Source organism: Pteronotus mesoamericanus, unplaced genomic scaffold (assembly GCF_021234165.1).
Source record: "Pteronotus mesoamericanus isolate MK-2021 breed Mesoamerican mustached bat unplaced genomic scaffold, CSHL_Meso_final scaffold_36, whole genome shotgun sequence".
Lineage (NCBI taxonomy): Eukaryota > Metazoa > Chordata > Mammalia > Chiroptera > Mormoopidae > Pteronotus > Pteronotus mesoamericanus.
This window is the reverse complement of record NW_026555313.1, coordinates 18,410,604-18,426,364: the sequence shown is the minus strand read 5'-3', so window position 1 is coordinate 18,426,364 and position 15,761 is coordinate 18,410,604. Positions and strand designations below refer to the sequence as shown.

At 37.8% G+C, this 15,761-nt stretch overlaps 2 protein-coding genes across 2 annotated transcripts in view; one reads left to right on the top strand and one right to left on the bottom strand.

Moving 5' to 3' along the window:
* HTR3B (5-hydroxytryptamine receptor 3B) overlaps nt 1-15,761 on the bottom strand; it is an 80,604-nt gene that overhangs the window by 60,485 nt on the left and 4,358 nt on the right. The gene's annotated exons all lie outside the window — the stretch shown is intronic.
* The window catches only part of USP28 (ubiquitin specific peptidase 28), an 81,780-nt gene continuing 72,828 nt past the window's right edge, over nt 6,810-15,761 (top strand). Inside the window, exon 1 of the mRNA XM_054592275.1 lies at nt 6,810-6,940. The gene's annotated coding sequence lies outside the window, so the exon portion shown is untranslated. The remainder of the gene's footprint in view (nt 6,941-15,761) is intronic.

Below are 15,761 nucleotides of genomic sequence, written 5' to 3'. Positions count from 1 at the left end.
CCTGATGATTCTTCAAGAGCTGGTCTCAGAGCTTGTGTGGCTCAACTCCATTGCCGTGAGATTGCTTTGTGATCTCTTAAAAAAAATAATCACCCTCTTTCCACTTTTTACTTAGAGCTACTTTGTGCTAATTTCTTTTGCTTGCAACTAAAAAGCCTTTGTTAAAAACAATGATACCTTGGCCAGGTACTAAGTTTGTGCAAAAAGTATCTTCTGTTAGGTTAGATATGTAGAGGCATGTAAGCAATAGTGCACATACATTTCTGAGCCTATGCAGAAATCACTCCTCAGCACCATGTTTGTCTGCCTCACTAGAGGTCACTTAATTGCCTAGCCATCGTCTGGCACAGTACAGTAGTATAGTCGATGTTCAATAAATAATTGATGCACTGGCTGGTGTGGTTCAATTGGTTAGAACATCGTCCCATAACCAAAAGGCCGCGAGTTCAATTCCCAGTCAGGGCACACACCTAGGTTGTGGATTTGATCCCAGGTCCAAGCACACATCATCCCTGGTCTATATAGGTGCATAGAGGAGGCAACCAGTTGATGTTTCTCTCTTACATTGCTGTTTCTCTCTCTCACTTCCTCTCTCTCTGCAAGCAATGGAAAAAAAGTCTTTGGGTGAGGAAACAAATAAACAAACAAATAAATAAATGTATGTTGAATTCAATCACTAGGCTTGCCAAATAGAAAAATGTATGTATTGGTTTGTTAGGGCTGCCATAACAAAGTACCACACCCTGGGTAGCTTAAACTTCAATGAGAAATTTATTTTCTCAAAGGGGTCTGCAGGGTTGGTTTCTTCTGAGGCCTTACATCTTGGCCTGCCAATGGCCGTGGGCTTTCTGTGTCTTCATGTGGTTGCCCTTTGGTTTGTGCATTTCTGAGTCCTAATCTCTTCTTGTAAGGTCCCCCAGTTATCTTCAACTAAGGACCTCCTTTAATAACTCCATTTTAACTTAATTACCTCTTTAAAGGTTTTCTCTGCAAATACAGTCACATTCCAATGTACTGGGGGTTGGGACTTCAACATAAGAATTTGAAGCAGCCACAATTAAGCCCATAAAAATGCATGTTCATTCATTTATTTATCCCACACAGTTTTATTTTTTTATCCTTACCTGAGGACATGGTCATTGATTTTAGAGGGAGAGGAAGGGAGGAAGAGAGAGAGGGAGAGAAATATCACTCTGAGAGAGAAACATTGACTGGTTGCTTCTCCTATGAGCCCTGAAGGGGAATCAAACCTGGAACCCAGGCATGCACCCAGAACAGGAATGGAACCCATGATCTTTCAGTTTATAGGACAATGCTCCAACCAAGTGAGCCACAGCAGCCAGGGCTATTTCACACACTTTCACTGATTGCAATGAAACAGACCTAGTGCTGTCCTCCAAACTAAAGACTATTGGGTGTTCCATCATTGCTAAATGTGCCACTTCCTTCGTATTCTTAGTTTATAACTTTGAAAGAATCTTATAGATTGAATTACTCCCAATTACAATGATTAACACATTCAAAGAAATCTAAGGCTACAAACTTTAGAAAAATAGGTAAGTCCCAACTACACATTTTACTATCAAAACTAGAATGGGTACAGTTTTTTAAATTTTGATATTTCCATTTTTTTAAATTGACTTTATGTTTTAGAGCAGTTTTGAGCTCACAGCAAAATTAAGGGAAAGGTACAAAAATTTCTCACATACAACCTGCTTCTACACATGCAGAGCCTCCCCTAGTATCAACATCCCCCACCAGAGTGGTACATTTGTTACAATTGATAAGCCTATATTGAGTAATTTGATAATTACTCAAATCCATAGTTTACATTACATTTCATCCTATGGTTTTAGAGAAATGTATAATAACATGTATCTATCATTATGGTATCGAACAGAGTATTTTCACTGTCCTAAAAATCTTCTGCTCTATCAATCCTCTCCTCATAATTCTTAGCAACCACAGATCTATTTGCTGTTTCCATAGTTTTACCTTTTCCAGAATGTTGTACAGTTAGAATGAGAGATTTTTAAATTGGCTTTTTTTCACTTAATTTAATTTTTTTCACTTTAAGTTTCCTCCATGTCTTTTCATGACTTTATATCTTATTTCTTTTTAGTGCTGAATAATATTCTATTGTTTGGATGTATCACAGTTTATTTATCCATTCACCTATTGAAATACATCTTAGTTACTTCCAAGTTTTGGCAATTATGAATAAAGCTGCTATAAACATCTATGTACAAGTTTTAGCATGGATATAAGTTTTCAGCCTCTTTGGTCAAATACCAAGGAGCATGATTTAGGGATCATATAGTAAGAGGATGTTTAGTTTTGTAAGAAACTGCCAAGCTGTGTTCCAAACTGCTGTACCATTTTTCATTCCCACCAGCAATAAATGAGAGTTCCTGTTGCTCCACATCCTCACCAGAGTTAGTGCTGTCAGTATTCCTGATTTTGGTCATTCTTGTAGGTGTGTACTGGTACCTGATTATTGTTTTAATTTGCATTTCTCTGATGACAAATGATGTGGAACATCTTTTCATATGCTTATTTGCCATCAGTTTATCTTTTTTGGTGAGGGGTCTGTTGAGGTCTTTGGATCATTTTTTAATCAAATTGTTTTCTTATTGTTGAGATGTAAGAATTTTTTAAATCTATTTTGGATAACAGTCCTTTATCAGATGTGTTTTTTATAAATATATTCTTCAAATCTATGGCCCGTTTTCTCATTCCCTTGACATTGTCCTCCACAAAACAGAAGCTTTACCTTTAATGAAATCTAGCTTATCACTTCTTTCTTTCATGGATTGTGACTTTGGTGTTGTATCTAAAAAAATCAACATACCCCAAGTCATCTGGAATTTTATAGTATTGTGTTTTACTTGTATATCTGTATTACATTTTGAGTTAATTTTTGTGAAGGGTGTAAGGTATATATTAGGATTAATTTTTTTCTGCATGTGGATGTCCAATTATTCCAGCACCATTTATTGAAAGGACTGTCTTTGCTCCATTGTATTACCTTTGCTTGTTTGTCAAAGATCACCTCGTTATATATGTGGGTCTGCTTCTGCATTTTTCTATTTGTCTATTCTTTTGCCAGTGCCACACTGTGTTGATTCCTGTAGCTTTTAGAAAGCCGAAAGTTGAGTAGTGTCAGTCCTCCCGCTTGTTCTTCAATATTGTGTTGGCTGTTCTGGGTCTTTTGACTCTCCATATAAATTTTAGAATCAATTTGTCAATATCCGCAAAGTAACTTGCTGAGATTTTGGTTGGAATTGCATTGAACCCATAGATCAAATTGAGAATAATTGACATCTTGAAAATATTAAGCTTCTTATCCACAAACATGGGATATCTCTCCATTTATTTATTTATTTTTAAACTGATTTTTCAGTTACAGTTTACATTCAATATTTTTTTCTCTTAGTTTCTCTCCATTTATTTACTTCTTTGATTTTATTCATTACAGTTTTATAGTTTTCCTCATATAGATTTTGTATGCATTTTGTTAGATTTATACCTAAGTATTTCATGGAGGGGGTAATATAAACAGTTTTGTGTTTATGATTTTAAACTTCTCTTGTTCATTCTGGTATATAGGAAAGTAATTGACTTTGTATATCAACCTTGTGGCCTACACCCTTGCCATAAACACTTATTAGTTCTAGATTGGGTTTGTTTGTTGGTTGGTTTGTTTGTTTTGGTCAATTATTTTGGCTTTTCTACATAGATAATTTCCTCAGATTACATATTATAGATATTTTCTCCAAGTCTGTGGATTATCTTTCCATTTTGTTAAGATAGATGGTCATGTCATCTGTGAATAAAGACAGTTTTATTTCAACCTTCTCGATCTCTATGTCTTTTGTTTCCTTTTCTTGTCTTAATGCATTAGCTAGAATTTCCAGTATGGAGTTGAAAAAGAATGGTGAGAGGGAACATCCTTGCCTTCCACCTGATCTTAGTGGGAAAGCTTAGAATTTCTCACTATTAAGTATACTGCTAACTATAGGCTTTTGCTGATATTCCTTATCAAGTTGAAGGAGTTCTCCTCTATTCCTAGATTACTGATCATTTTTTTATTTTTTAATTTATAAATCATGTTTATTCTATTACATTTGTCTCAATTTTTACTCCTTTACCCTCCTCCACCCATCCCACCCCCACCAACACCCTCCCATAGTCAGTTCCCACTCTGTTGTCCATGTCCATGGGTCATGCATAGATGTTCTTTGTCTAGTCCCATTCCCTTCTTTCCAGCATTGTCCTCTTTCCCCATCCCCTCTGGTCACTTTCAGTCTGCTCCAAGTTTCTGTGCCTGTGGTTTATTTTGTTCGTTAGTTTATTTTTTTGAATAGAGTCCACTTATAGGTGAGATCATATGGTATTTGTCTTTCATCAACTGGTTTATTTCACTTAGCTTAGTATTCTCCAGTTCCATCCATGTTGTCGCAAAGGGTTGGAGTTCCATCTCTCTCTCTTTCTTTCTTAAATGCAGATTGATTTTATTTGTTTATTTAAATGTCAAAGTTAATTATAAAATATTTAAAAAATTTAAAACCATTATAAAGTCTCAGCAATTAAACCAACATGACACCAGCATAGAAATAATCAAATAGATCAATGAAATATAATGAGCATTCTGGAGACAAACATATATATCTGTCTAACAATATATGATTAAGTTGATATTTCAAATCAATGGGTACAATAAGGCTTATTCAACAAATAAGGTGCATGGACCACTATTACTTGAAATAAAATGAATACAGAGCCCTGTTTCACACATTATACAAGAAATATTTAGGTGAGTTAAAAATCAATATTTAGAATCTAAGGAGTTTTAGAAGAAGATAAAACTAATATTTTTCATGACCTGAAGTAAAATATTCAATTCCAGAAGCTGTAAAGTAAATATTGACAATATGACTATATTAAGCATTTGACTATATAGTAATATACATATAAAAAAAGTTAAAGGACAAGGAATAGAATAAAAAAGTATTAACAACACATCTAAAATATGGTTAAGAGGTTTTTTTTTGGGGGGGGGGAGTTCTACAAACTTTTAATCAATAAATGGATAAAGAATACCAAAAAGTCATTTAAAGTTTTTTTTAAAAGACAAATAGAAATAGGCAAGAAATATACTAAAACAGGTTTAGTTTCAACAATAATGAAGGAATAACTAAAATAACATCATTGTCACAATCAGATTAATAAGTATTAAAACTATTGGCAATATCAAGTATTGGTAACTCTGAAAGGAACTGGGTATTCATAGAAACTTTTTCTTCAGTAGAGCAGTCTCTTTAGATATTTTGCAGTGCTGGTTTGGTGGAGGTGTATTCTTTTAGCCTTCTTTTGCCTGGGAAACTCCTTATTTCACCTTCTATTTTAATTGAGAGCCTTTCTGGGTAGAGCAGTCTTGGTTGCAGGCATTTGCTTTTCGTTACTTGGAATATTTCCTGCCATTCCCTTCTGGCTTGCATGAGAAGTCAGCTGCTAGGCATATCAGGGCTCCCTTATATGTTACTACCGTTTTCTCCCTTGGTGCCTTTAGGATTCTCTGTTTGTCTTTGATATTTGCCATTTTAATGATGATGCGTCTTGGAGTGGGCCTCATTGTGTTTCTCTTGAATGGGACCCTCTGTGCTTCCTGGACTTGTGTGACTTTTTCTCTCCTCCAATTAGGGAAGTTTTCCATCATTACTTTTTCAAACAGGTTCTCTATCCCTTCCTCCTCTTCTCCTTCTGGTATCCCTATTATAAGGATATTATTATGTTTCAGGTTGTCCTGCATATCCCTCAATGCCTCTTCATTCTTTTGGAGTCTTTTTTCATTTTCTTGCTGTTTCTAGGAACTTTTTTCTACCTTATCCTCCAGCTCACTGATTTGGTCCTCAGCCTCATCTAGCCTGCTTTTTATTCCTTCTACTGTGTTCTTCAATTCAGAAATTGTATTCTTCATTTCCTCTTGTCTCTTACTGATAGTTTCTTTGTCCTTTTTCATGCTGATATAATTTGCAGTAAGTTCCTCATAGTTTCCCTGTAGTTTTTTGTAATTTTCTCCAAGCTCACTGAGCTCATTGAGCTTCCTTAGAATCATTGTTTGGAATTCAATATCTGATAGTTTACTTGCCTCTATTTCATTTAGTACTCTTTCTGGGGATTCCTCCTTTCCTTTCGAGTGGGGTGTATTTCTTTGTTTTTCCATTATATGTGGGACTCTTCTCTTTTGCTCCTTATTCTTAAGTTGATCTGTCTTGATTTCCTGACTTTGTGGTGTGAACTTCTATGGTTGGAGACCGCTGTTTTTACTTTCTGGATCTGCCTCTGAAGATATCAGATGTTGACCCTGCCTGATCTTAGGCAGTCTGTTCGAGACTTCCAGGAATCTACTGTTTGTGGCTGTCTCCTTTAGCTGTTAATCTATTCACTCTACACTCAGCAGGTTGCCTTAGACAGCTCAGGGCGGGGCAGAGTCCCTCCTGGGGGCAGGGTTATTGGGTCCTCTCATGCTGCTGCTGTATGGAGGAGGAGTCCGCATTTGGACCCCACTGGCTACTCTCTCCTTTCTCTCCCCACAGCCTCTGTTCCCAGTCTCTCCTCAAGTATCACCAGACCTCTCTGCACCCCCTTTAGCCAGGGATCTACTGTCTGTGGCTGCCACTTTGCACTCTGTAGGCAGCTTAGACAGCACAGGGGGAGTGGAATCCCGCCTGGGGGCGGGGCTATTGGGTCCTTTGACGCTGGTGCCTCCCAGGGGCGTGGTCTCTGCCTGAGCAAGATGGCTGCTGCCACATGGGGGATGAGTCAGCACTGAGATCCTCCATCAGCTACTCCCTCAGTTCTCTCACCAAAGCCTCCTTCCCCAGTCTCTCCTCAAGTGTCTCTAGCCCACTGTTCCCTGCCTTTACTGGAGACCAGGGTAAGTGGCTGCAACTAAATTTATGAATTGGCCCTTTAAACAGTTCTTTGCCTCTCCAGCCGCCTGTCTCTGTCAGAGAGCAACCCTGCTGCTTTTTGCAGCTGGTTGTTTTCTGTGTACTTTTTGGGCTCTGGTGCTATGGGCTAGAGATCCCTCCTTATGGTTTAGACCCCACTCTTCGCAGGGGGATCCAACTGGCTGTTTCAATATCCTTCAGGTGCCCCGCCCACCTCCTCAAGTCTCTACCACACTCCTTACCAGTTAGATTGTGCTAAAGCCAATTCGTCTGTCTCTGAGTTTACAAGGTTCCTCTCTCGCTATTGTTCAGTTGTTTGTTCCAGGTGATTTCTCCACAGTTTAGTTGTAATTCCAGATTGGTTCTGGGAGAAGGGCAGTGTTACTTCCACTCACTCCTCCGCCATCTTGATTCTCCTCTGAAAATATATATATATATATATTTTGAATTAGTTGTTATATATGATGTAGGATTGAAGTCTAGTTTCACTTTTTTCTATGCAAATATCTCATTGCTTATCACTATTTATTGAAAATACTTTTCTTTCCCCGCTGAACAGTTTCAGTATCTTTTCTGAAAATCAGTTGACTCTGTGAATTTATTTGTGGGCTCTCTATTTTGCTGCACTGATATGTTTGCCTATCATAAGGTTTACAAACTTTGCTTACCACTATTGGGCTGAATAATTCTTTGTTGTGGGGAGCTTTCTTGAGCATTGTATGACACTTAGTAGCATCCTTGACATCTACTCATTCAATATCTGTAGTACTCATCCCCTAAATGTAACAACTAAAAATGTCTCCACACATTGCCAATTGTCTCCTAGGGGACAAAATTTTTCTCTGAATGGAGAACCACTGGCATATGCTTTTGCCAACACCAGGTAACTTGGAACAAGTGGAAAAAGCAAGATATATCTTAGCTTTTCTAGTATGGTTAAATACTGAGAATGAAAGCAAGTAAACACTTTTGTTTTACAACCTTTTTTCAGGCAACCTCCCTCAAGCAATCTCTAGAATCTGCTCTGAATGTGTAGGCTTATTTGATAATGTACACAAAGTGATGGAAAAGGGGCTCTTTAACTATTTTATCCAATTTAAGCAATGCATGTTTAGTTTCATAAAAATCAAAACTTATGCAAAATGTTCAAAATATTTTCATCATGTTCTTCAGATAATCCTATAACCAGATCAGACACTGAAAGACCTATTCACCATAATCAAGTCACAGCATTGGTTTTGCCTTCATCCCATTCTCTTTGTCTTGCCAATGAAACAATGAGATTTAACATAAAGCAGTAGTTGTTCAGATCACTGCTCATCTTTTCATAAAGCTGAGGAAATGGAAGTTGAGAATCCTCTGATTCAAATTGATATAGATAGAACTGGCCGGGCAGGGAGTGCCAGCAGAGCAGAGGAGGGGCTTAGAGAGGGAATCACTGCACCCTAGGCAGGGACCTGCCCCGCGTTGCCCAGTAACCAAGCTAGTGGTGGCCCATGATGACAGATTCCTCACCCCTACCCGCAGGCAGAGATGCAGTGCTGGAAGAAGTCATTGCACTGAGCACACAAAAAGCTAGTGAGGTGTTTGGCTAAGGGAAAAGCCCATGTACTCCCTTCCCGTCTCTGGGTGAGGGTGAGAACAGAGGACACAGCCACATGTACTGTACTGTAGAAAGTCAAGACGGTGGCAGGGGGAGGTGCTTGTCCTGTCAATTTAGCCTGGTAAAAGGCTGGGATTGACTGGGGGAAGCCGGACTCTTCTAGAGTACATGGATGTTTGGGCTAGGAGATTTAAACAGAGGCAAGGGAGAAATGCAGTACTCTTTTTGGAGCCACTTCACAGATGTGCATGCTGGGGCTTGCCAGAGGCTGGCCCTGGAAGCCGCGTAGCCAATGTTGGCTCTGAAAAGAAGGGAGCCTGGGACCCACCAGTGGTGGGGAGAGAAGCTGAGCTGCTGGGAAGACAATTCAGTGGCCACCTGCAATTCCTGAAGGACAGTATTTTGAATGAGAGAAGGAGATCTGGGTGAAGCCTTGGACTGGTCTGGAAGACGGTGGTGGGGTTTTCCAGTTTTCCTCTGTGTTTTTTGGAGGGATGGGCTTTGAGGCAGGAGCCAGCCACCCTCCCAGATTGTGCAGCTTTTGAATAAAAGACCTCTTTCCTTTTTTTTTCACCAAACTTCTGCCTCCAGAATTTGCCTATGGGTGGCAGCAGGCAGCTGAGCCATTTTTTGTTTGGTAACAGAATTAACAAGACTAACAATTTTAAGCTGAAATACTTACCTGAAGCTTTTTCTCCTTGGTACTAGAGCTCTTTGATTCACATAGACCAACTCTCTGATTTTCTGGCTCCAGGAGTGCAGTTTTTCACCTGTACTTCTTAAAGAAACTGACCTCCACGTGACAGGGTTACAGGTCTTCACAAATGTGACTAGTCTATTAGCACCTGTTCCTTTGATTTTAAGTTTCTTGCTATGGATAATTTAGAGAAGTATAAGAGACAATAAATATTACAAAAAATCATTGTCTCACAACTTCAGAGTTCATACCATTACCATTCCAAAACTGAAATTCTAAACTCTCTTCTCCTATGGGGACAGTAAGCTCCATTCATATCCCACTGTAGTTTTTAACCCTCTGGCAGAGGCCTTCGGCTATTCTCTCTCCTTCTAACGCCACAGGGTCTCCATTTCTTCAAGGACTGCTCTGAGGCACCTGGGCCTTAAATGACAATAGAAGATGGTTTACAAAATTGAAAAAGCTGTAGTTCTTAAAGGCATGGTACTCAAGGCAGTAATTCCACTCAGTTTTAATGGGGTTCCTTCTATTTCTCTTTGTTTTTTAGAAACAGATTAGCCAATTATGTTAATAATGCATGCTTATCAGATTTGGCTAAGGATCTGCATTTTAGCTGTATCTGAAAGACTTTGGGAAGTTAAAACCTTTTCTTAAATTCAAGATGAATTTCTCTGTAAGGAGGGTGACCATATAATTTATTATCCAAACCTGGAAATTTGAGAAAGGAGGAGCTACTAATAATCATGCTGGAAAAACAGGGATAAACAAGAATTGTCCCAGGAAAATTAGAACCTGTGATTATCCTGAGTACAACTAGTCCTCTTGCTGAGTGCCAAGACTCCTGTTGTCTTCCTCTCAGCTTTCTCTCTCTTTCTCCACACAGTGCAAGTGGCACCTCAGAATAGTCATTACAGGCTCCTTCTCTGACTGTCCATCTTTCCCAGTGAGAGTTTCTCTAAGCCAGAATCTTCCTATTTTTCACCCCAGAGAGAGCTACAGATAGAGCTAGACTGTTGCTTGGCTTAGAAACCTGGCTCTCCTTTATTAGTAGAAAGATCTCGGACAAATTACTTAACCTGTCTGTGGTCGTTTACTCATTTGTAAAGCAGGTATTTATAATAACAGCACTTACTTTTGTTGACCATAAAACAGAATTGACTACGTATTGCATTACCAAAAAGAATTTATTTCGGAACTAGGAAAGATTGCAATCCAGTGTCCGCAGCCCTGGTGAGCCACTGTGGGATAAGAAAGGAAGAGGTACTTTACAGAGGGGAAGAGGAGGTTGAGGGGAGGGGCTGCCATAACCATAGAGTTGTGTTGTAAACATAGGCTCTTTGCTGTAGGGCTTTTCCAGACATAGGGCACATGAGCTCCTTTTACAGTCCCTCCAATTGATTATGATCGGATTAAGGTCTCAGCCCTATATTTTATCACTTCGTTTATTGTGAGGGTAAAATTAGTTCATACATGGAAAGCACCCAGAACACTACTTAGGTCTAAGTGCTCAGTAAAGTTAGCTATTATGTTCTCTAAAAATGTCCTGTTTTTTTCTAGATTCAAATATCAGAATCTATAAAACCTCAGTAAAAAACATTTGCATTTCTAAAGGCAAGTTTGTATTAGCTTTTTATTTTAATTTTATATTTTTGCTTCATCTGTTCCTTCAAATTTTGAGGAGGAAGATTTTTTATTTCAATGGTGTCCTGAGTGAAAAAATTAAGTCACCCGGTGTCCCAATTTATGTCCCAGTACTTGCATCATTATATAAGTTTCTATTTGCTTTTTCTGGGTAGCTTTCTGGTTTTCACCCAAAGTCATGTTTTTGGTTTCTGTAGGAGGCTTCTATAGAAGTCTTTCTTTAAATGCTGAGAGCTAAAAGAGAAATATTTTGCAAAATAGATTTCAAAAACTCCTTGCACATCATTTAAAATCTGGATTTTTGTCACACTCTGTATAAAATGGAACGCCAATATTTTTTATTTGCTTTATCTTGAAGACTGTAAACTCATCATTTCTACTGATTAGGAAAGAATGTTAAATCTTTACTTCATGCATCATCTGGCATAAAAAAGTTATCTTTTGTGAACTGATAAAACTATGCTTCTCAGTATTCTTTGAGGGTACAAAAGTATTATTATGTTTTTAATCTGTATTATTAGAATAGTGTCCTTTTGATCTTTTGTTTTATTAAGTAGTTATAATATCTACGTAAGAGGATATAATGTACCCTCAAATATCTACCACCTGATTTATGAAAATAGGATATTACCAGTTTCTGCGAATTCCTCTATATGCCTTTTCCCCAGTCCTTCACTTCCCTCAAAATTTTGTGTTTATAGTGTTCTTGCCTTTATTTGTAGTTTAACCATAAGTTTACCTCCCTAAACAATACGTTATTTAATATTGTTTTTGTAATTTGTATAAAAGGAATCATGTTATATTTTATCTTCTGTGATTTGCTTTTCACCCCACAACACGATGTTCCTGAGAATTGTCCATGATATTGTACAGCTGTAATTCATTCATTTTCACTGCCATATAATGTTTTATTAAATAACTACACAAAAAATTGATCAGTTTTACTTTTGATAGATTTAGTTTGTTTCCAGTTTTGTCTGCTGTTAAAAGTGTTATGAACATTTTTATACATATATCCTGGTTAAAAAAAAATTCTAGGATACTATTTCAGGGAGGAATTGTTGGCCATGAAGTATGCACAACTTCAAATTTTAGTAGTCAATGTTAATTGTTCTCCAAAGTTGTTGTGCTAATTGATACTACCAAACAGTGTATGTGTCCTCCTGTTGCTCCACATTCTCACCAACATGTTATTGTGGTATTTAAAAAAGTTTGCAAGTTGTATGCGTAAAATGCTATCATTATGGTTTTGATTAATGTGTTTCTAATTACCAGTGTGTTTAGCATCTTTTCATACACTTGGGATTCTTTTCTGTGACGTGCCTAATTAAGCCTTTGGCCATTTTTTTATTGCATTATCTTTTTCTTTCCATTTTTAAGAGTTTTTCACCTACTTTAAATCAGTGGTTCTCAACAGGTGGAAACTTTGCCTCTTAGAAAATATTTGGCAATGCATAAAATATTTGGCAATGTCTGGAGACATTTTTGGTGGTCACAACTAGATAGGGAAGAGCTACTGGCATCTGAAAGGTAAAGGCCAGAGGTGGTGCTAAAACTTCCCACAATGCACAGGAGAGCCACCAGAACAGAAAATTGTCTGATCCTATATGTTGATAATGCCAAAGTTGAGAAACTATTCTAGATACTACTCTTTTCAGTTATATGTGTTAAAAATATTTTCTCCCAGTGTCTGGGTATTTTTATTTTTCTCATGGTATCTTTTAATGAACAGAAATTCCTAATTTTAACATAATTGAGGTTATCAATCTATTCTTTTATGGATTGTGCTTTTTGTGTCTGATTTAAGAAAGATCCCCTATCCCAAAGTGTTGGATTCTCTAAAGTGTTTCACAAGTTTTTTACATAGCTTTATTTACATTTAAGTCTTTAATATACATAAAAGTGATTTCTGTTTATGATGTAAGGTAAGAATCCAAAATTAATTTTTATACAGATAACTACCACTCTGAGCACTGTTTATTACAAGTCCATCCTATCCCCACTCGTCTTCAATGCTGGTCTGTTAAAAACCAAGGTTGCAAAAATGGTTTTATTTCTAGTTCTCTATTATTACCTTTTTAAAAATACCTTTTTATTTTTCAATTATAGTTGATGTAGAATATTAGTTTCAGGTGTCCAACCCAGTGACTAGACATTTATATAATCTACAAAGAGATCACCCTGATAAAATCAGCACCCATCTGTCACCATACATAATTATTACAACATTATTGGCTATATTCCCTATGTTATACTTTATATTTCTGTGACTATTCTGTAACTAGCAATCTGAGCTTCTTAATTCTTTTACCTTTTTCACCCATCACCCCAATTCCCTTTCCATTTGGCACCCATCAAAATGTTCTCTGTATCTATGAGTCTGTTTCTATTGTTTGTTCATTTATTTTGTTTTTAAGATTCCACATATAAGTGAAATACCATATGGTATTTATCTTTCCCTTTCTGACTTATTTCATTCAGCACAATACCCTCTAGTTCAATCTATGTTGTTGCAGATGGCAAGATTTTCATTCTTTTTTTATGGCCGAGTCATAGTCCATTGCATATATGCACTACTTCTTTATCCATTCATCTACTGATGGACACTTAGGTTGCTTCCATATCTTGACTATTGTAAATAATGCTGCAGTAAACATATGGATAAACATATGGTCTTTTCAATTTAGTGTTTTGGGATTCTTTGGATAAATACCAAGAAGTGGAATTGCAGGGTCCTTCTTTGTTTCTTGTTATAGCCTTTGTTTTAAAGTCTGTGTTATCTGGTATAAGTATTGCTACCCTGGCATTTTTTTTGTTTCCATTTTCATGAATTATATTTTTCTATCCCTTTCAGTCTGTGTGTGTCTCTCCATTTGAATGGAGTCTCTTGTGGGCAGCATATATAAAGGTCTTGCTGTTTTATCCATTCAGCCACCCTATGTCTTTTGATTGGAGCATTTAATCCATTTGCATTTAAAGTAATTGTTGATAGATATTTATATATTGCCATTTTGCCATTCATATTTTTTATCTTTTTTTTCTTCTTCTTCTTAAAGGAGACCCTTAACATTTCTTGTAATACAGGTTTGGTGGTGATAAATTTCCTTAATTTTTTTCTTGTCTGGGAAGCTCTTTATCTGTCCTTCAATCCTAAATGATAACTTTGCTGGGTAGTGTATTCTTGGTTATAAGTTCTTGCTTCTCATAACTTGGAATATTTCATGCCAATCCCCTCTGGCCTGCAAAATTTCTGTTGAGAAATCAGCTGACAATCTTGTAGGAGCTCCCTTATAGATAGCTAACCGCTTTTCTCTTGTTACTTTTAAGATTCCATTGTCTTTAACCTTTGTGAACCCTGAGGAAAAAATACACCTACTAAGAAGGGCCCTTGGTGGCTAAATAGCTCAAATTTTTAAAAAACAGAGCCTACCAGCCATTTTTGCCCAGAGACCTCCCACATAAACTGCACTTCATGGAAAAGGTGGTGCTGGACTGCCTGCCTCTTGCAGTCAACTGCTTGCCTGTACTGTGTTTCTGCCATCTAAGCCAGTCCTTATAAAGGAGTTCCTGGAATCCTATTTCAACCAATAGGATTGAGGCTTTCCACACTCAATCAAAGCTGCATAACTCCAACCAATCAGAGTGGCTCTACTCTAAATAATCAGAACAGTGCCTTTTGAACCAAACTGTGAGGATTTGGAGTCTTCATTTGCATGTGGACAGAACCCGGGACCAGGGCTGGAGACTTCTGTCCATAGAGGCCAGCTAGCTCCCTTCTGGCTCAGAGAGTGCATTTTCCACTGAAGACTGAAGACTGTGTCTCCCTGGCTGAATTGAAACATTGAAGATGTTTCACCAGAGCAGAGAGGAGCAAACCAACACAGTGCAAGGTAGACTGGAAAGGAGCAGAGCACAGCAGTCTGATTAGAGAGTGGCCTGGCTGCAGGATCACCTCACAGCCATGCTATTGTATCACAATTGAGCTGTTTTACACTGAATAAAGTTTTCTCCCTCATTGCATCCCAAGTTGGGGATTCCTGTTGGCATTGATTCAGCACCAAAGACCATCAGTTGACAGCATTTTAATTGTGTGTCCTGGTGTGAACCCCATTGGGTTTATATTGTTTGGGGCTCTGCATTTCCTGGACTTGTGTGTCTTTTTTCTTCACAAGGTTTGGGAAGTTTTCAGTCATTATTTCTTCAAATAGGTTCTCAATTCCTTGCTCTCTCCCTCTCTTCTCTTTCTGCAGATGTTACACTTGATATTGTCCCAGAAGTCCCTTAAACTATCCCCATGCTTTTGGATTCTTTTCTCTTTTGTTCTGATTGGGTGTTTTCTGCTACCTTGCTTTTCAAATCATTGATTTGATCCTCTGCTTCATCTAATCTGCAGTTGATTCCTTCCACTGTATTCTTCATTTCAGTTACTGCAGTCTTCATTTATGGGTGGTTCTTTTTAAATTGTTTCTATGTCCTTTTTCATTCTGTTGATGTTCTCACTAAGTTCTCTGCGCAACCTTTTAACCATTATTTTGAACTCAGTATTTGGTAGTTTCCTTGACTCTATTTGTTTAGTTCTTTTCCTGGAGATGTCTCCTGTTCTTTCATTTTGGACATGTTTCCTTGTCTCCTCATTCTGGCTGCCTCCCTGTGTTTGTTTCTATGTATTAGGTAGGTATGCTATCTCTCCCAGTCTTGGTGAAGTAGTTTCCTACAGGAGGCATCCTATAGGGCCCAGTGGTGCAACCTCTCTGGTCACCCAAGATGGGCACTCTGGGTGCATCCGCCCCCACATGTAGGCCATGTGTACCTTTCTGTTATAGTTGAACCTTGATTGCTGTTGGCTTGTCAATGGGAGGGATTA